Below are 21,062 nucleotides of genomic sequence, written 5' to 3'. Positions count from 1 at the left end.
CATGCGTTGTTTGTTATGGCTATCATATTTGGGAATTGGACAGAAAAAAGAGGCACGGCGAAGTTTCCTCAAATGGAACAACATAAATTATCTCAAAGCATGAATTACCCTCACCGCCACCCCCCCAAACTCCTACCACAAAGACAAAAATAACAACATTTTAACGCCTATCTCCTCCCCCCATTACTGTAATCGAATTTGATGTACATCTTCTTGGGTCTTTGATACGTCCTTCTCAAACTTATTATATTCATCTAGTTAAAATAGCCGTGACGAGTGTGCGCGGGTCGGCGGACTGTCCCGCTCGCGTCCTCGGGGGATGTGATGGTCGTCAGTAAGAGCTACTGCCCAACATAACAAAGGTGTGTACTACCATTCCTACTTGTCTCCTGTGTAACTTAATTGCTAAATGTGACTGGCAAAATAGCTCTTTGCTACCTTTGATTGAGTATGTTTATTTTCACTTTGGTTTAAATTTGCAGAATCCCTTGCTTCATAACAGCATGGATGTCCAGCAAATTCAGTTCGAAAAGTAAAGTGCAAAGTTCAAACTTTCTGTATTGTGTGCGAGTTCGACATTGCATTCAATGGCGTTTTTTGGAAATAAAGGAAGGAATGTTCTTTAATTGTTGTTTTTCTTTTGTTTAAAACTTAATATACTATTTGTTTATTCTTTAACGACGGTTAAGTTGCATTCGCTGTTTTCACCGTTCCCATAATACATCTTGTTCCCCAAAATTTTGCAGAAGCATTGTTAATCAATAACTCTTGGGATTTACAGTACGTGCAATCGGCCCCAGGGAAATTGAAAACAATCTTATGCAAAAATTTAGGGGGTTAGTTAAATAGGATAAGGCTGTATTATGGGATCGTGAACAAACCAATTAAAGCTAGAAGGTTTGTTAAGTAACTACCTATATACTCATGGAACCAGGAGATATTTTTCTTAAATCTGATGAATTAGCAAATCTTCTCTATCCAGAAAACTCTGGGACAGTGAAACTCCTCGTTCAGAACAGTCTCGGAAGTTAAAGGTGCAAATAAACCTACAATCCGTTGCATTTGCAAAAGTTATCGGTGATCACGTGACATCAGGGCTGTAACCATCAAGAGGCAAGACGAGACACTTGCCTCGTCTAGATTTTAACCTAAACGGTAAAAACAAAGTACGTTTATTTGGGAAAATAACTCCCAATTGAACAAGACTGATTTTTTTTCTCAAGAAATAACTTATGAAATATGTTGAAAAACGCAATTCTGCGTTTCTAGACGTCAAACGATCTGGGGTGCCCCCCACCCCCTAGCGTTTTTGCCTCGTCTGCGCTGGTCTGGCGTCGGCCCTGGACATTTGTTACACGTCTGGCTCTGGTCTGTCTTTATTTTTGTTGGTCCCGGTGACGAGAGAAAATACTTGACCCAATATCCGTGACATCTCTGGCAAAATTTGTCAGACGGAGATTTTTTTCCTTATTTAGGAATTAAATGCAAACCGCATCAACGAACATGACACCTGGGCTACTCATGGTTAGGGAAAAAACGAGCCGTTTCGAAAGGAAAATGTGAAGTACTTGAACTTAGTAAATTGCAGCAACAAAACTGCAGCTAGGGGAAATTATTCATTATTTATTTTCATAAAAAAAGATTTCCTCCCAGAAATAAAGAGAACAAATAAAGCCTTATCCGAGTTTTAGTTCTATCATGTACATTTTCCTCGAATACATGTGAACACGCCGCCTAAGAAAGTACGTACTTGGAATTTTTATACTCTCCTGTAAAAAATTCGGACGCTTAAAAATTCAGGACGGTTTTATTTTCGGACATTTTTTGTCCGAAATTAAAATCGTCCGATTTTTTTGTACAATCGACCGTGTTTAAGTCGCCGTCGTAAATGCTTGATGGGTAGAGGGTTAGGTCTTTCAGGTGCGCGACGAGGTATTTTCCCCTCCCCTGGCCTTTCCCGCTTGTTCCTTTTCAGCCCATCAACCTTTCCCTTGGGGACACTTTTGACTCGTTCCAGTTTTCTGCGCGCCTACTCATCCAAGATGGCTGTCGTAATAAAAGAAAAAAGGGGGGGGGGAAAAAAAAAAAAAAAAAAAATAAAAAGGATGGTGGAAACCAACCAATACAAACACTTCTTTTTTAAAAATTTTTAAAAAAGAAACATAAAAAATAGTTTAAAACACTAAAACCCAAAATTTGTTGAGATAATAAATTTTTGAATCTTCTTTAAAAGAAAAGCCCCATTTTTCAATCCAATCGATATTGAATATTCGTACCCAGTCCCTCGCTCGTTTCGAACATGGCTAATATGCAGTCAGCGCTCGCGCCCAACAAATACGCTTGCACTGCAGGCTTAGCTGCCCTTGCATACTGAACTAATCCGCTGGAGTTCGTTCCGTGCATGTTTTTTTTCCTTTTTTGTATTTCTATTAAATTGGTGGAAAGGCAAAGTCGGTAAAGCGAAACAAAAGCGCTCTGTCGTCGGAACATTTTTTTTGCAGAGAAATTCATTTGCAAGTCTTTCAGTTTAGAGCTTCAAGCTGACTTTATTTTATTTTATTTAGTACTTAATTCCATTACTTATATTACAAAAGACGAGGCAAAAAGTTTCATCTAAAAATAGTTATTACTCAATGTACAAAATCCGAAAACTGTTCTTTTTAAACCAATAAAGCCATACTGTACAAGGAATCTCTACAAAGTTAGTAATACGCGGATCTCCGGACTCCCTTCCACCTCTTGTTGCTTTCTCTGTGGGTTTCTATTGTTTCGACCATTATCAAGGTTGAGTTCGAAAATTTAAGATTTAAGACCAGTTTGTCGGTAACAAGTTGTAAAATTTCAAAACAAACGCTAAAATCTAACAGGCAGAGGAATTTGCAATTTATCTATTTTTTTTTCAGGTTTGTAATTCTCGACACGTTCTGGTTTTGCCATCATAGAAAACCAGCCGTTGGGCAAGTCAGTTATTGCATTCTCCAACACTAAAAATAATTAAATAAGCTGGTAACAGGCCCATTAAATACAACAACTTTCAATGGTGTCAGTCTGTAACTAATGACGGCTTAGTCTGCTTTAGAAGAGGTAACGTTCCGCGAAATTCTCCTAACGTGCGTTGCATAATGTGTATGGTTACCAGTGAGGAGAATTTATATGTTGACTGGAAGTGGCTTTGTTTAAAATGTTCTCCATGCCCGCCGTCTGCCGGAAGTAAGCCCGCCGCCCCCGTCTTCCGGAAGTGAGTCCGTCGACTGCTGGTAGTGACGGCGACAGCCGTTCCCATGGAAACAGTCAAGCTATTTAAGTTATCTGGTGATTCTGCTGAATCGCAGTGAACTGAGTTCCTTCACAATGGCGGCTTTCTCTGCTTCCAAGCTTCCAACATGATGGCGAAGTTCCTCAAGCTGAGAGAGAGAGATAAAAAAAACATTTTATTGTGATCGTCTTTTCTTTCTTTTAATAATATAAAATCTCTCCTACGGGCAATCTCAAAACCATTCTCATGGAGGCGATCAACAAAGAGAACTTGGGACAGCAAAAGCAATTTTTTATTACCTCGTTACAAAATCCATTTTCTTCTTTTCTTGGGCTCGCCGAGCTTGCTGCCGATTTGCTTATTAATCCGTTGGTAGGGGACCTGAAAGACAGAGCGAAACAAAAACAAAATAATCAACAGATTTATTAGCTATCCTAAGCGAAAGGAGTTTTCCTGCCATTATTGAGTTGTAGCACGCGCAGCAACCAGGCTCACTATGATATGATTGGTCAATTGAATGGACAGTAGATGTGTGTTGCTCCGCATTACGCTTAAGTTGGATATTATATATTTTTCAGCCTAAGGTCTGTTGTCACGAAGACAAACTGCGACTTCTTTTGATGCGATTTATACTCTCGTACTCTGAAATTCGGCTAAACTCTATTAATGGCTTCTCTAAATTCTAAAAACAAGCTTATATTTATAGTACCTTTCAGGGGGAAGTGGCGTTTTCTCTTTCGAGTTCAGGACAATGTGAGCTTCACTCTTCACAATGCCATTGGTCGTGTCAAGGCCTTCCAACCAGCTTTTGACTTTACGCGGTGGAGAAGAAAAACTCTCATCGTCACCAAAAGAGTTATTTAGCGCAGCTTTGGTGTTTTCCATTTCAGTTGAACTATGCCATGACTTGCTTTTCAGTCCTTGGCCTGGATCATTAACTTGTTCCTTCTCAGGAGAATTCTCAGCAGATGAATAACTATGCAAAGACAACGACCCAGTTAGCTGGTCGTTTTCCTGTTTAAAAGTCACGTATTTCTTTTCCAAGTTCCTCTTTTCACGGTGAACATCTTTCAGTATCTTCTCAAGCTCGCGAATCTCTCTCCAGATCATTCGCTTGTTGCTCTTCCACGGTTCATTTTTCTCACCTCTTTTCTCAAGGTGATACTCTAACTCGTTCTGCGCAATCTCCAAACTGGACTTCAACAGTTTATTCTCGCGCCTCAACGCGTCAGTCTCTTCCTGGTAACTAGACAGCTTAACTCTGTCCGACGAAATCTGACGCTGAGCTTCATGCAGCTCTAACAGCACATTACTGTGGTCATCTTGAGCTTTAACAAGCGCTTTCTCGAGTTCCTCCTTCTTGTCTTCCACGCATCGAATCATTGCTTGATCCGCCTGTGACGCGGCTCTCAGCGCTTTGTTCTGCCTCTCAGATTCCTCGAGTCGTAACTGCAACATTTCAAATTCCTGGTTGGCAACGAAACCGCGTCTTCGATCTTCCCTTTCCATGTCTTCTGCACGGCTATCACACGATTCATTATCGCCAGCAGCAAATTGTTCCTCTAAAATCTTATTCCTGTTCTCTAGCTCAAAACACGCTTTCTGCAACTGAAGATTCTCGTCTTGTAAATCCTTTATGTCGTTATCATACTCGACACGCAAGTTCACAATGCTTTTTTCAAGGGACTCAACTCTTTCTGCAAGAAATTCGCTCTCGCCGTTCTTCCTCTCGTACTCATTTCTGATCGTTGCCATTCCGTCGTCAAGATTGTCAAATTTTTCTTTGAGGTCATAATATCTCAGCTCGTAATCTTTCAACAATTCAAGTTGTTGATGAAGTTCAAAGTTCTCGCACGCCACTGAATCCAGCTCGTTACGCATGCACTCCAAAATTTGATTTTCCTCTTCGCTCATTTCTTCATCTTGGGTCACGAGTGCCTCGTATTTCTTCAACACTTCATCGGAAGCGATCTGAGCGATTGTCTCTTGAAGTTTTTCCTGGAATTTCAGCGGGATTTCTTCCAACGGCGTTCCTTCATATGCGCGCTCTAACTTCACTTTCAGTGTTTCCAAAGTATCAACTTTGGCCTGCTCTACCTGCAGTTTGAACTTCAAGGCTGTTTGCTCTATCGAGTTCAAGTACATCATAAAAGGATCGTCCAAATCCCCGTCTAATTTCTCGTCGGTATCCTTGCCATAAAGTGCAGTTTCAAACCTGTAATGTCCGTCTGCTGGACTAGAGATACCTTTCGCATGGGGGTGCTCATTTTCACTCCTCCTCGCCTGTCCTAGATGGCGAATCTAGCGTCGCCCATGTGACTGTTGTTTTCGGTGAAGATTCAAAACTCTGTCGCCCGATTTCGTTTAAGACATCATCGGGTTCTTTGCGTGAAGCGTGTTCGGGAGAGACTGAAATGTCCAGAGGGTCGTCTGAAGCGTTTTGTTTTACACCAAAAACGGTATCAAGGCCGAGAAATTGAACTTTCTTGCTGGGTGTTGAGGGTGCCGAGTCCATCGCATCAGAAACGGGCTCGTTGCCATCTTCAACACGCATTGGTTCATCGCTTGCCAACGTTAGTCCGCCATTTGCCAATGATGGCAACTGCGAAACATCCAATGGTCCAACGTTTGCCGATGATGACTCCTCTGCAAAACGCATTGGTTCATCGTTTGTCTCATTTGGTTCCTCTGCAACATGCTTTGATTCGTCGCTTGGCGAAGTTGGCTTAACACTTGCCAATGATGGTGTATCTGCAACACGCATTGGCCCACTGTTTGCCAACGTTGGTCCCTCTGTTACAAGCATTGGCTCAACGCTTGCCAATGATGTTGACAAGTTACCGTTAACAGCTGTATCATCTTCCACGTTTCCCATTTCAGTGATGTCACCATTTGTCAACGACTCTTGTTTATCATTTGTCCCATCTGTTACAGCAACAGATAAAGAGACCTCGCCGTTTGCAACCCTTCCTGCATTATTCAAGTCTACCTCCGTCCCATCTGTGTTCAGCCATGTTTTCGCTGCTGCCAGCTCAGGTGGCATGAAGCCCTTTTGTACAGCATCCAACATTAGCTCCAGGAATTGTTTGTCAACACTTGTGTAAAGGTCTTCAGAACTGGAGCCACCAGATCCAGGCGGTAGAAGGAAAAGCTCTTCTCCCTTCACAGCCAGGAAATTGTCGTTGTGGTCCGTTGGAATGACCTCAACGGGAAAGCTGTCTTTTGTTTTGTGTGGCGACGTCTTCTTGCGCCAAAGTCGATGAAATTCCCTCTGTGAGGGTGGGCGCCATGTCCACGGCCTCTGGAAGTTTCTGAAATTGAACAAAAAAATGGAGAAAGAATTCAGTGTTGATGAAAAGGTTCATACAAATTGGCGATTGTTCTTGAAATCCGTTTTATAATCTGATAATGGTAGAAAAAGCCAGCGAATGTTCGAATGTTCTTCTTTTTCTTTTCATTGCTCCGACGGTAGAATAACACTCGAAACGTTAACTCACTACGGTTAATTTATGAGGGGATATGGTGGGAGAAGGGGTGCTGAACACCGCTTGAGCGCAAAAAAAACCTCGGCAAAAACCGCAATATTGCGAACAGATTCGGCAATGGCGATTTCGTAGTCGGGGACAAAAAACGAGACAAAAACGAGCTGCGGAACCGGGAAACAACGAACGACCTTTAACTGGTTATAAAAACAAATCAAATTAATAGTAACTAGAACTATTGCCTCATTACTACTATCTAATCGTGTGACAAAATAAGGCTCTACCAGTTTTATTGACCGAAACGACTAGAAAGGTGAAAATGGTCAGAAAAACGTGATGGATAAGCCTTATACTAACTATTGTCAAACAAAAAGACAAGAAAACCCATCCGCAAGGTTCAGTTTGCAAAATTACCACCATGACAGATTAAAATTACCGAAATACCGCATGAAAAATTTGCTAATACCGCAACACCGCAAACCCCCATGCAAATCGACTTCAAGTTGATACTCATTTACGTGTTTCACTTATCCATTGATCAATCTTTTTCTCTTTGTTCAACGAATTTTCTAGCTTTTGAGGTCGTTAATCATAATTTGATGTCCCCCGCGCGCAGACATCTCCTAACTTCCTTCCTGCTGTTTAAACTCGTCTTATGAGACCGGAATTTCTACGTAGGTTGCGTAGGTTGAGAGCATCACACGCAGACAATTGTGAGAGAATTCAACAGGGACGCAATATCAAACTCTCGACGACTTTAAAGTTTTAATTCAGATCAATGAAGGGAATTAACAAAACGAATCGAAACTAGATATTTGATTTAAAATCGTTTTATGGCCATCTTAGGAAAGAATTGACGATAAAGATCATAAGTATAAAGAAAACGTTATTAATTAAGCCCAATTTAAACCCTAACGGATGTTCAATTAACTATACAGAGCAATACTGCTGTCGATAATAAGCCCGCTAATTCCGTTTAATCTCTATACTTGTTTAATCTTCATAACGTTTGCGCAAATTTTTCATTTCAGTGCGCTGAGCCGTAAAACCACATTTAACAAAAAAAAATGTGTTACGTGATTATAAAACTTTACAGCGACTGTCATACACTTCCTCAGTAAATTAGAAGTACAGTTTGTAAAATGCACCACATAACGTGCAGTACACTTGTGCTGCATTTTGGGAACTGAAGACATTTTTTGTGAAATGCACATCACAATAGCGACAAGGAAAAGCTGCAATATTTCTAAGCGATGGTCTGTGTCAAAAACATAGCTCATCACAAACCCAACAGTTTTAATTTTTTGACATAAAACTTCGAATCTAAATTAAACATCTCTCTTTTTTCAGCGCAAATCCATATTAGGCAATAACTAGCTTTATTTTTGTGTAGGGTCGTCAGTTCAGGGTAAATAAGCAATTATGTTATCGCGCCTACGAACACGGATCGAACCTAAAGTTCTGCTCGCGGAATCGAATGCACATCAAACTAAAAGAAGATTTGAACAAGTGAAATACAATGTATATTTGATTTGGAATTGCATGGCAAAATGAATCAAAGTTAGTAAGGGGAAGGCGATTGTAAGTAATCTACAGCAAGTAAAGCTGAAATATTAGAAAGAATTTGAGAAGAATTCATAACAGATAAAATAAATACCTTCTGTAGCTTTGGAGTGGATGCCAGTTGTGTTACCGATTGGATGCGTTCTTGTAAAGCCTTCGTGAAAGAAAAGAAATATTTTAGAAATCACATTGCTTGGGAGCGAGATTAAATACTGGCCCCACTGCACTCGATTATTAGGTTATATTGATAGCCAAAAGCCCATTCGTCAAATAAAACACAAATTAAGTTGATATGGTTCTCTAATGTTCTGAGTCATGAAATAATTCGTGCTACGTATTTAGATTTATGTGAAACGAATTATGCGTGTTTACAGCAGTTACGAAGTGTTTACTGAACGACTCTTTTTCTCGAGAAAGAGGTTATTGTTACAACATGTTCAAGAAACAAAAATGCGTTTGAGTTCGCGATCCCATTTTTCCCCCATCGCGTGAATTACAAGAGCGATATTTAATGTAAAGGCAAATATATTTTTTACGTCTCCAAATGACAATATTACTAAGTAAGTCAAGCGAATTAAACCCCACCGTGGGAAAGCAAATACGCGAATAAAAACACACGAAATATTCACAGTCTAGAAACGTACAAGTGCATTCAACCATCGAGTGTTTTCAAACCTGAAGTACTTCCAAATCTAAGTCATAAACCCGAAAAGGTTTGGGCACATTTGAGCAGGACTTTCGCTCTTATTGTTGCGTTAAAACGTAGCTTAGTCGCCCGACCATGTTCGCGCAAAACTGGTAACTACGTTGCCTACCTTATCTGGAAAATCCACAGCAAATGGAAAAAAGTTATTTTGAACCTAATAATTCCGAATGATCTTTCAATCACATGTATAGTGACTCTACAGCTTTCTTAAGGAAACAAGTTGGACTTCGGCGCGCATAACAACTGCGAAGAATGCACGGTCTAAAATGTATTGAAATCGGAAGGGTTTATCATTGAAGCGTTTCAGAAACAGAACAAAGGCAGGCTTTACTCATCCGAATGCAGTGGTATGGTACGATGAAAACACTGAAATTTAAGAGGTAAAAAAACGATAAGCAAAACGCAAAAAATGTATCCTTTTGAAGACATGTTCAGACTGGAAGAACCTAACTTTTTGGCTAGACATATTGAAAGCCGTGCAAATATTTTGTCGAGGAATGAATTGAAACAGCATGAAGTATGCGTAAACAAAGCTTCGAGAACTGAGATTGTGTTTTGCATACGATTTCTAGAAACAACCGTAGCCTGCGGGAATAGGCAATTATGACGGATGATTATTGCGCAGGGTGCGTGACAAGACCATAACTCGTGCGTGAAGAGAGTGTTAAACGGGCTTCACCAAGAATCACGACCCAACACAATTCCTCGGTAGGCTTTTGTACATTATGCTTTTGTTTCCCCACTAAAATGCTCCACCTTAATGCTCCATTTTTTCCACTAAAATGCTCGGTCTCCCCCTAAAAAGTCACTAAAATGATCAGATAATGTTCATTATACAAAAGGTTTTTTTTAAAAAATTAACATCAAAGTTTTTAACATAGTTAACTGTTAACACTTACAAAAACTTATAAGTGTTGTAAGTAACAACAACAACGTGTACAAGTTCATAAATACAGCCCAAAAAACAAAATCCTCGAAATTGTCTGCGAGGCTAAGTACAGAAAGTAGTTGACTATCTCTAGAAAGTTATTTGTAGTTGAATTTTGAGTTTTAGTTATCATTTTCTCTAAAAAAAATTAATTTCTTTTACATTTTCTCGGGAAAAAATCAATTTTCCAGGAAAATGCCCCTAAAATGCTCGAATAATGCTCAATGCTTTTGCCTCACTAAAATGCTCGAAAAAATGCTAGCATAATGTACAAAAGTCTATTCCTCGGCATAGTGGCAAGACATTAACAATTATCTACAAATCTGAAAGCTATTTGAGAGTTTTTATTCTAAGTTCTATTCTAAGCCATTCACTTAAAAAAGATTGACTTCGCGAAGTACAAAAAGGGTCAAAAATGTACAAAAACGTTTCCTACATGTACAAAAGGACGACAGATCTTTCTTTTCCTCATCAAAGACACATACAAAATATAACACGTGTTTAAAATGGCCGTGTGTATTCACTGAATAAAAACACCGTGAAATCAACCTATCATTACTACCGTGTACCCTCTGGCAATATTTTGTGAAAGAAAACTTCATTATTGCTTAGCAGGGCGCTGTTTACAAATTGCGAAATCCTAAAATAGATACAATAAGTATTTTAAGGACACGCCTGCTAAGATACTGTCACGAGATATTACTATTATGATTTGTTTTAGCGCAATACCGCAATCAGCGCCTCATCTAAAAACAAATCGCCGCCCTTTTCGAGATCCCCTCTTCTGCTGAGTGCCCTTTTCTCAGAATAAGCGAACTTATAATCTTCATTTATCTATTCTTCATTATTATTTATCAATACAGCCTACCCCTCGTAATCGAGGATTATTGGCTGGGTGGTCAGCAGACGTCTTTTATTTAGTATTATCCATATGCACTCAGTTATGGTGGATTTCCACTGACGCGTATTTCGTGCGTGAAAAAAGAGACAATGTATGAACGACTTGCGTGAACGTTTACGCAGTCTTTCATCATTTCTCTATCACGCACGAACGCGTCAGGGAAATCCACCATTAGGTAAAAATAACGCACGAAACGAGCACAAATATCCAAAGATATTTATATTGTACCAAACCGGTTTAACAGGTTAGTCGCAGTCCTCTTAGCTCTTCTGAGCGCGCATTACACAGAACACAGTTTAAATTTTGATTGTCGAAAAACAAAAACGTTGGATTAATATAAATCTCTTACTAGAGAATTTAGTATGCAGTATTACTGTACTAGACTCGTAAAAATATACAACGATGTTACAATTCAGGTACATGAAGGATTATGAAGCTATCGACAACTCACTTGGATGGCTGCATGAGATTTTGTGTGCTGGTCAACAAGATTTCTCAATGATGTAGGAGAAACTAAAATGCAAGACAAGACAATTATAGTTACTATATAAATAAGTCAGTAGTAAAGCAGCTCTCGTAAGCTTGTAATTCTTGTGTACTAAGCAGTTGCTATTGTGTCTGGGGGCTAGCAGCATTGTTCCTGTTGTTAGTTTTATTGTTCTCTCGAAGTGTAGCGAGCCACTTATGTGAGACCTTGCGAAAGCTGCTACCCGACATAACCGTACCCAAAGTCGCAAGTAGCCAATTTTAAGCGCGATTTAATGCCTCTGATATCCTGCTAAAGCAACTCATTTTTCATAATAGGCGACCGTGTCACGGTCATTTTAGCCAAAGCTTAGGCATACGTGAGATTGACCACCAAAGATGTTTACCAATAAAATAAAACTTAACATCTTAAACCAGTTAGGGGATATTTAAAGTCGTAACAACACCAAAAACTTCCCGCAAAAACAAGCTTGTGCGCCCTCGCCAATTGCGCGATGTTTGCCAACGAGTACTGAGACATTCAGACTGAAAGAATTGAGTTTCCAAATTGTTCGCGTAATTTGCGATTTTGAAAATAGGAATGAAACTTTTAACAAAACGAGTGGTAAAAAAGGCGGAAGAGGTTTTCAAAGTTTGAAGACCAATCACAAGTCAAACAATTTGCTTGTAACTTGTAACATTACTTAACGCCGGTGAATACACCGATTTTTGGCTGCATTTGGGTAGGTAAGTCCTATGGTTTTGTCATTTAGGCTAATCACGTAGAATTCCCACGGGTATTTTGCTCGACTGCGTTCTCGCCAAAATACAACCATGCTCTACAGATCGCCTGAGTATTCACTAAGCGTACCAAAAGGTAGATTGGTAAAATTTAATAACATTTTTGATTTAATTAACTCTTAGCTCTGCTGAACAACAGTCCTTCTTAAGTGGTTTGAAGATAAGAAAAGAATGACTGATTCATGCATGACATGAAAAAACAAATTAAACATAACAGGCACTTCGTAATAAAATTGTCAAAAAGTTCCGGACTTCAGATCCCATAAGAAATCAGGCCTTAAAGGCCATTATACCACAAAAGCGATCGGTTGTCTGTCATATCTCTTAATACTGTGGTGCTGAAGACAAATTATTTTATACAATAATTTTGTAGTTGGGTTTTGGGCTGTGTAGCAAAGATAACACGAAACCAGATTACAACACCCAAAGTAAAGGCAAACACGGGAAAAATCATGCAAACGCGCGCACGCTAAACTTAAATATGATTGGCCACAATTGAGATCCTAGTCTGATTGGTCAAAATAAGTAAACGACCATCTTTAAGGATGATTGTGTAAGACAACTTACAAGATGAGTCGGCCAGCGAAGTCTTGTTGTGTGGAAATTTGCTTGGAGAGTAATTTTGAAAACTGTCTCCATTTGGCTGGTTTCTCGGCTTGGAAGGTGACGGCTCCGTTTTCACGCCTCCTTTGATGGGTTCCTCGCCTTTCATTGCACAAATCTAAACGATGATAAATAGAGTTTAATAAAACATTCACGTCGCACTATAAAAGCTACGGAAGACCAGAGCTTATTTGTGAATCAGCAACCAACAATACAATGACTTTAAGTGGTAAAGAATCAGATTTAGAGGTTTCTTTTTTCGTATGTATAGTGAAACCTCCAAATAGCGGACACCTTTGACGAGATTACAGTTGTAATGTTTGAATGCGAATGGGACAATGACTAAGCGTCCGCCGCTTACAAGACTGTGGTGTCCGTTTACGTGAGGTGTCCGTAAGGTTAGGCCGATAACATCTGTTGGGGGCTGCCTCGCTTTTTAATTAGTGATAATTGGAAAATTGGAAAGAAAAAATTACAGAGTTACTCCTCAGCAAATGACAAAGAAAATTCTATAAGACATGGCTTTTGTCTGCGTTATAACATGAGCAGGAAAAATTTTAAAGCCTCGGCACGCTAGGTCCGTACAGGATATCGAATTACCTTACAGGATTTATTTTGCAAGTTAGCTTGTGGAGAGTTCGACGATATTGAGGGAATAACAAATAACAAAAAAAAGCGCCCGCCCGCTCTCTTTCGTAGAAATCGGACGAGAAACATTTCTTTAAACTGTATTAATTCTTACAGAAATTTTGATAAAAATAAAACCTGTTCTTAAAAAAGAAAAATGTAGATCCTAGGAAACCAGAGAGTCGAAAAGATATGTTTGCAACAAGGAAGGTCAAATTCCGAAGCTGTTGCTCCAATATCCCAGAAGCTTTGAGTCAACAGCGAAAAGACTTCTTGTTTGTACGTTATACATTTCTAGGTGACGTAAAAAGAAATAACGAGAGTTCCAGACAAACTAAAACGGTGAATGCTACTAGGCCAACAAGCACTTGTCATTCCTCGCAAGAGAAACTTGGAGAACACGTGCACTATCTTCAAAAAAATATTGAGTTCAAAACTTACTTTTGACGGTTAGATTTTTAATAACTTGGCCTACAAATAGACAATTTTTCTGCAGCCAAAACTGAGGAGATCGTAATCCCTAAGCATGTCTTATGATGGCGTTTATCAAAGCAAAGGGCGGCACCAAGCGGATTAAAACTACAGTAGAATCCCGATTTCTCAAAACCTCCAAGGGGAACGAAAACTGGTTCGAAAAAACGGGTGTTCGAAATATTGGGGTGTAAAATTGCAGTGCGGTTCGATTTATTGAGGGAAATCCGAGGAAACGACTTTTGGTTCGAGTTTACCGTGACTAAGAGGTTCGAAAAAATCGACACCTTAGAATCCAGGGTTTCGAGAAATCGGGATTTCTCTATAGAGTCGTATTTCATGGACGCGAAGCATACGTTTCCTCGGGTTAAAAGTGAACACGTACACACTGTATGAATGCCTAATCGAATACCAGTAAACACTTATAGTAGAATCCCGATTGCTCGAACCTCCAGCCTCCAGTGGAAACGAAAATTGCTTCGGGGAATCTGGGGTAAAATTACAGAAAAATACTATCTTTGAGAAATTTGGAGTTTCGAGAAACCGAGAGTTCGACGTACCTACTGTAATTAAATTAAATTAATTAAATTAAATTACCTTTACTTAGACATGGTAAAGATTAAAGCTATAAGCTTGTGGGGCCGTGTATTCCCGATCGAATTGGAATTTGGAAGTGTTGGTTTTCGTGGAGGGAGGAAAACCGGAGAACCCGGAGAAAAACCTGCGGAGCAAGAACAAGAACCAACAACAAACTCAACCCACATATGACTCCCGGGCCACATTGGTGGGAGGCGAGCGCTTTCACCACTGCGCCATCCCTGCGCCATTGCCTGCACTTGATAAATCATAAAATGGTTTTGAAATTTAGTTTCTGTAAGACTTACAACTTGAGAGTAATACACCATTGAACAAATCTACGTTTTCTGTCTACTTTTTCCATTTGAATACTTTATACATGTAAGTATTTTTTCTCATAATAAACTTACCATTCTTCTCAAAACAGCCATGTAAATGACGACCGCATATTCATCAAATGTGTTGTCGTCCAAAATTCCCGACGAACTAGAAATTAAAATAAGAACTAGTATTGCGAGCGACAACCTAAAATACATGTTATCTTTTCAGCTTACCACTTTCCCGAAGAAGAACCCGGTATTAAAGAATGAAATTTAAACAATAGAAACTCTTGTTTTTCAAAACCAGCCAACCATCAAAAATGAGAAGGGTCAATTTTCGGCGTTTCGTTCCAATTGGGAAAAGAAGAATGCTTCTGTAGAGACTACAGAATTTTAGAAACAAATTTGCCGAAAGCTCTCGTAATGTTTGATTGCCAACCAAATTTCTGCAATTTGGTAGCCTGCGTGAGGCTAATCTATCCCTCAATCGGACGGGCCTGGGTCGAGAAACAAGTAATTGACATGAATGTGAGGCTGCAATAATGATAATAAATCCGGCAAAATCTCCGGCAAAAACTTATGTGAAGGATTTGAAATATTTAAAAATGGAAAGTTTCCCAGTTCAGAGTTGTCAATTTTTTCCCACAGGCTCCCGGAATTCGTTTCTACAACAAAATGCTCGAGAATTTAAATTCGAAGCAGCCGTTATGACGAAAAAGGCAGCAAACAAAATGGAGGAACGACATTGCTTTATAATAGCTCACGTAATGAAGAGGCCCTGCCGGGGGGTTCCCGTGTCGCTTGTCTAAATTTTTAAATGCGCCGTGTCGCTGTTTTTCGCTCTTTTGTCGCTGTCGGTAAAGAAGGAAAATTGCTTGTCCTTGTCGGAATTAGTCCAGGGTAGTCGTTTGTCGCGTTTTGTTGCTGTCGCTACTTTTTGGGCCATGTCGCTTGTCGGATTTACCCTGGCAGGGCCTCAATGAAGCTTAAAATTAACCTGCAAGTACAAGGTAAGCCGCGTTTTTAATTTCAGTGACTGCAATCTGTTTGTTTGCTCTTTTGTTTAAGCTCACTTTAACTTGCAATAAATAAAAATGCTTAAAAAACAACAACAACAACAACAACAACTGATGGAAACAAAAGTCGTACAATAAGCTTTTCCAGGCAAAACAGGTTTCAGTTAAATACTGAATTTAGACAATTTACCTGAGAATTTTCTTTGGAATTCCAAGACGATCTTCAGCAGCCTTTAAAACCTTGAGAAATGAAACTTTATCCACCACCTTAAAAAAAAAGGAAAATTGAATAAAGACGTGTGCATGTGATCGCATCAAGGGCACACAGATATTTTTCCAAAAATTGTTATAATACAAACTTTCAATTTACCTCACATGCTAGACAGTAGGGGACTGGGGACAGATGTTAGAAAGGGAGTTAAGTGGCATACTGTAAGGGGGTAGGAAGTCTATGAGAGGCTGGAAAAGGGATTCCATAGACAGCAGGAGCCAGGACAAAAAGTAAACATCTGCTTCTCACACAAAATTCTGCACAAAAAGGTTTAGGGTAGAAATGGTATGGAAAGCGGGAACATCCCACCACTCCTCACCATACCAAATATGACTGACAAATGTACATTGTAGGTGCCCTACAATCCCAGGAGGAGGAGGAGCCCTCCTGGGACTTCAAAAGCAGGAAATCTTTTTATTACCTGTAAATCACTTGGGTTGATTCCATCAACTGGACAATATTTAGTAATAAGCTTGGTAAGCAAGACACCATCCTGCAGACTGAGAACATTAAAAAGAAATCACAACAAGTGAGTAAACCAAAGTTTTTTGACAAACTAATAATTTAATAATAAGTTAAAGTATAGGACGGTTAACACTTGATGTGCGTACTTTCTCAAAATCTGCCAGACCACAAATTACAGTAGTTTTTCATAAGCACAGAAATAAAGGAACTTGAATTCCAGCCTGCCTTTTGGACAAGCAGCTCTCAAATTTTGTTTCCCAAATTGCTGAGGATGCTTGTCTCAAAGTACCCCGTAGTTAAATTTTTTTACAAAAACTGCAGATGACCTGCATGGTCCCTTGCCCATCGCATATTATTGAGGATGAAAATTTACGTTACTTGAATTCAGCCCAGCAAGAAAATCTGTTTTTTCCCAGATAACCAGATGGCACTTTTTTGAACCCTGCATAAGTTTTCTCTTTATGGTCTCATTAAGCAGCCTCCAGGGCACAAAGAAATGAGGTATAAATTTTCTCTATAGGAATTTCACTGCTTCCAAGATAAAGATCACAGGCTAAAAGTAGTTTCTAGATTGTAAATCAAATTTGATTTCTATTTTAACAACTATAACTAATGAATACATCAAAACTGCTGTTACTTAATTCTCAACTCACAAATCCAGGAATGGTCCCTTTGGGTCAATTGCTGTGTTTGGTATTTCAGTACAGCACCATTCTAAAAGAAATCTCTTGCCCAGATTCACTGTTCTCTGATATGCAGCACGGTCTACAAATTAACAACAATGCATGAATCAAATACTGGCTAAAATATGTTGGAGGGAGCTGTAAACAGTGCAGTGTATATAAAAAATCCACAGTAATCTTTTATCATGGAAACTTCAATTTATAGGATAAACCCACTGACAGTACCGCTCAAATGTAAGTTGACAGTCCCTTGAGCCTCAATCCACTAGTCTCAAGTCTCCAGTCGAAAATTTTAAGGCTCTAGTAAATACTTATCGAATCTTGAATCTCGAATCTCAATACTCTAGAATCGAACCTGGAGGTAGGAGGGGGGGGGAGAAGAAAAATCAGGGAGCGGATCAGGCCAAGTGCACTGTGGATAGAAAGATCTGTGAAAAGCTAACACACGTCTTTTCACTTTTTTCTTTTGCCTTGCCCTGCTTGCGGTTTTTTTTTTTTTTTTTTCCGTCCTATAAACAAAAACTACTTACTTGCACTGTGAATTTCAAAATGCAAGATAATCAGCCACAGGACATCCAAGATGAATTTGAGTTTTCCACTTGTAATGTCTGAAAAAAATAAAATTATATTACAGTCATTTACTTTTAAAAGACATTACCCCGGTACCTTTATCCAGTTTCACTAAAGTCATGTAATATGGCAATTATGTCTGGCACAGAAACAGACAGTAAGTTGTCACTAAAAATGAAAACCCTTCTACGTACAGTACTGTGGCTGCTTGCAATACAGCCATGTGAATGACGTGAACCTATAGCTGTACTTTAAGTTTTCCTGTCATAATTACATGCATGTACCTTCCACATGGCAGCAAACGTCGATTCCTTTACCCTTCATGTAATCAATGACAAGTTGTACTGCCTGGTGTGCCTGTGGCACATCTTTGACCTGTACAATGTAACAGACAGATTAAAAACTGGTTTTCATAAGGCCAATAATCTCAGACAAGTTTTTTGGGAGACTAAAGCCAAGCAAATGCAAAGACTGAGGTACCATAAATTTGAGGGGCCATTTTTAAGCTCAAAGGCAGCAGAAGATCAAGAAAGATTTTGTGAGATTATATTAATTGGCCCTATTTCTCAAAAGGGCAGAGTGAAGAGGACAAGATATTATTAATAATACATCTTGGACACTATACAGATGGTTGTGATTTAGCTTTTCACAAGTGAGAAATAATGATCACCATGCAACCATTGCAGAAATCTGTGACTTGCCAGGAAATTGATACAAAGATGCCATTATTAATTTAAAACATTTGGAACTTGATTAATATAATTAATTATTAATAACATAATTATTACTAATTGGCAGGCCTTTAGCTGAGACACCTAAAGTTAAGAAAAATAAAAAAACATTGTAATGTAAATTGGACAGTGTAGGAATGAACTTCCTTGAGAAAAGACAAGTGATTTACCAGTTGCCATGGTAGCTCATGTCCTGTAGTTAACTTGATCAGTTGACACAGTACAACTCCATCCTTCAAATCCTCAGCCAGGTCATGAATGGTTCTTTGATCATCTAATTGAGCTAAACAGCAGTTAACCCATGCTTTATACACCTGCAGAAAGAAAAAAGTCTTGGTCACTGGTACTTCTACCGTATTTACTCGAATAAGCGCCGTGGCGCTTATCAAATTTTTCGCGCCTCAAGTGCGGCCCTTTTTCGAGGGCAGCGCTTATTTAAAATTTAGACGCCATAAAGAATTTAATCTTTTACAGTGATTGAAATAGCGTCTTTTGATTGTCAGTATTGACCTCTCTTGCTGAACAGAGAAGTGGCGTTAGCTGTCCTGGCAAAGTTCACGGCCTTTACAACATTTACAGAACTACGTATTGCAAAAATGTTGGATAGAAAACTAATGGGCGAGCGGTTAACAATTACTCTGGACTGCAAAACATCGCTTTTGGTGGAAAGAAATGTCCAAGTTTGTTTTAAGATTGTTTTGTAGTGCTGTTTTTAGTTAAACGGAATTCCTCAAATAAGCGCCACATCGGGACTGCGGCGCTATTCAAGGGCGGCGCTTACTTTTTTTGTCCCAAGTGCGGTGCTTATTCGAGGGCGGCGCTTATACAGGGGTGGCGCTTATTTGAGTAAGGGGGGGGGGGGGTATGTTCCACTGGGATCTAGAAATCCCTACCCTATTTCAGAACAAGCATGTAAGCAGCTGTCTCAAGCACAAATTTGCTACCCCATCTCAGTCTACGGAAAACTATATTGGAAGTGAAAAGGATGTTTCAGTCATGTACATGTAATTTACACTTTTTTAAACAAAAAATTCTCTTCAAACTATACTAGTTTACAGCATCCACTATTTTATGTTTGCACACTTCACAATTATCTGAACATTAGATAAGCAGACAGATATAATTTGAAATAAATTTTAATTTTGACAGAAGAAGCCTTATCAAAACAATTGAGTTTGTCAAATCAGGCTTCATTATCGCAAGAGGTTTAGGATAATTTTTAACTTTAGTCATTTTAAAAGAAGCCTTTATAAACTCATATAACTAAATTAAAATATATGCCATATACAGGCCGTGAGAATGACCTTTATACTTTATTTTTCTAATAATTATTAACATATGCATATAATATATTTAAGTTTGAGCTTAACGTGTTTGTTGATTAGCTTTTAAGGCACATCAATTATGCGCCTTAGTAAATTTATGTTCACAGTGCAATACGCTTATATATTATAATCGTATTAAAATGATGCAGGTTATTTTGACCGGAGTGTTTTGAATCCAGCTGAAAATACTGTGTACCGGGATATGAATATAACAGAACAACATATTTAAACTAAATTCATACACTTAACAAAACATCGTGCTAAATAATTTATTTCGTTTAGAGTGGTGTTAACTTCTTGAATATAATTGATCAGCTAAAAGCCATATTCTGAATTCTTTCTCATCCGTCTATGACAGATATTTAGCTGTATTCAACGGGAATCAAGGAAATAACAATCATTTTTAGCTCAACGAAATCGAAACGTAACTACGTAGCGACCGTACACAGTTTGAAAATGTTGTGACGCTTAATTGACTAAGAAATCGATCGAGTAGTTTAGCTTACCACAATAAATTCGCATCGAAAAAACAAATTTCTTACCTCAACGGGCGATCCAGATAACTTTCGACGCAAAGCCATTACATTGCATTACATTTCTTCATTCAAAAGGCGCGAGTACCAACGGTTGTTTTTCAAACATCGCCGCGATGAAAATTTTGTTGAAGTGTTCGAACACCATTTGCCGGCGATCGCGGCGAAAGCTACATTCGATATTAAAGCCACACAACCGCGAAAGTCATCAATTATACTCCCAGATAGATGATACGTTTTCTGTGCAGTCGAGTGTAGAAAATTCAAGCACAACTTTTCAACCCGAGTTTTCAAAATTCAAATGAGTCGAGAAGTCGATCCGGTCCGCCGGCCGTTTCACACGTCCGTCCCGCTTCATTGAACAGAGCTGTCAATAAACAGACAGATCGAACAAAGGATCACGAACAAACAAAGCAGCTGGAAATTAATTATGGAACGAAGCTAAATATACACACAGCTGCATACTGAAGGCTGGTAGCTTCTAGCTTCTGGTAGCTGTAACTGTTAGCCACACCAGGAAATACATATACGGACCAACGTGGGTCAGGTTGGGTTTGAAAATTCCAGCTAAAATGTTGCGCTTCCATGTTCGTTGTGTGACAACACATCACGCAATCATCTTCGTCCATAGGGCCCTGGGGACGAATTTACGTCTTGGAGCTGAGGGCGAGGATGTTGGGGAGCGGGGGGGGGGGGGGGAGGGCTATGCCGTATTTGCTTGATATTCGTAAAACTTGAATTTTACGCTGCCGTGTACTGACAAAATCGC

At 39.2% G+C, this 21,062-nt stretch overlaps 1 pseudogene across 1 annotated transcript; it reads right to left on the bottom strand.

Annotated features, from left to right (window-relative positions):
* Positions 1-2,782: 2,782 nt before the first annotated feature.
* On the bottom strand, positions 2,783-20,931 carry LOC144665536 (uncharacterized; annotated as a pseudogene). The gene is made up of 14 exons (XR_013572976.1): positions 20,303-20,931; positions 18,606-18,749; positions 17,989-18,079; positions 17,665-17,742; positions 17,105-17,216; positions 16,408-16,486; positions 15,906-15,982; positions 14,790-14,865; positions 12,670-12,823; positions 11,288-11,349; positions 8,396-8,455; positions 3,966-6,567; positions 3,556-3,637; positions 2,783-3,404 (listed from the first exon to the last, which is right to left on the bottom strand). The product of XR_013572976.1 is annotated as an uncharacterized LOC144665536 (transcript).
* Between the last annotated feature and the right edge of the window lie 131 nt (positions 20,932-21,062).

The sequence above is a fragment of the Oculina patagonica genome, chromosome 9 (genome assembly GCF_052425735.1).
Source record: "Oculina patagonica isolate OP01 chromosome 9, crgOcupat, whole genome shotgun sequence".
NCBI classification, from domain to species: domain Eukaryota; kingdom Metazoa; phylum Cnidaria; class Anthozoa; order Scleractinia; family Oculinidae; genus Oculina; species Oculina patagonica.
The sequence above is the reverse complement of the archived record's forward strand: the minus strand, read 5'-3'. Positions and strand labels throughout refer to the sequence as shown.